The sequence below is a fragment of the Haliotis rubra genome, unplaced genomic scaffold, assembly GCF_003918875.1.
Source record: "Haliotis rubra isolate DU_JTF1 unplaced genomic scaffold, ASM391887v1 Scf199, whole genome shotgun sequence".
In the NCBI taxonomy this organism is placed as follows: Eukaryota; Metazoa; Mollusca; class Gastropoda; order Lepetellida; family Haliotidae; genus Haliotis; species Haliotis rubra.
In genome coordinates, this window is record NW_025765991.1 from 28465 (window position 1) to 29307 (window position 843).

The window sequence follows — 843 nt, forward strand, 5'->3', positions numbered from 1 at the left end:
ACCCATTGTAACTACCCAATCTTCAGGAGTCTACATTTCTAGATATTCATATCTTTGATGAAGGAAATGTGTCGTCATGGATCTCTTAGCGATATGGCAATTTAATCCAAAAAAAGGACCGCTTGCTTATCTGTTACGTCACAACTCTACCGCGAATCACGTTTTTTGCCAGGTGTTAATACACCACTTGGACTCGCACCTGTCAGACAGATATCGGGCAATACCCTAAACATATCATCAAGCCCCGTAACACTGGGACGGGTTCAATTAATTTTCGCTTTTCCTGATTCAGCTCTTTGATGACATATATTTAGTGCCCGCCTAAAGTCGAACACGTGGCATGGACGGTGAACTGACGAGACTCCAAGACAATCCTCCTCCCCTGTGGTATACACCTATAACACGTATCACCATCCCCAGATTCCACACGTATCACTTTTTTTTGTGTATCTCGGATCCAACATGTGTCGTAAAATGGTAGACTTGCACGAGTCTATAAGTATATGAATAAAATATGAATACATGAATATGAATGAAAAGGACATATTTTCTCTCTATTAGACTGGCGTCCTTAGATGTACAGTCCGCTAATCTAGGCATACCTCATTAAAGGATAGAATTACTTCACATCCACTGGCTTAGCAATCAGTACAACCTTTGAGCAAGGCTAGTAAAATGGTTAAAGAGGAACATTTCGTAGAGCGTTACATCCTGTTCAAATTGAACAGAGACTACTCGGGCACTTGAGGCAGATAAAACCGAACAATGTGATACGTATAAATATACGAGTTGTACTTGGGGTTTTTTTTGTTTTTTACTCCGGACACCGAATTGACCGTATAC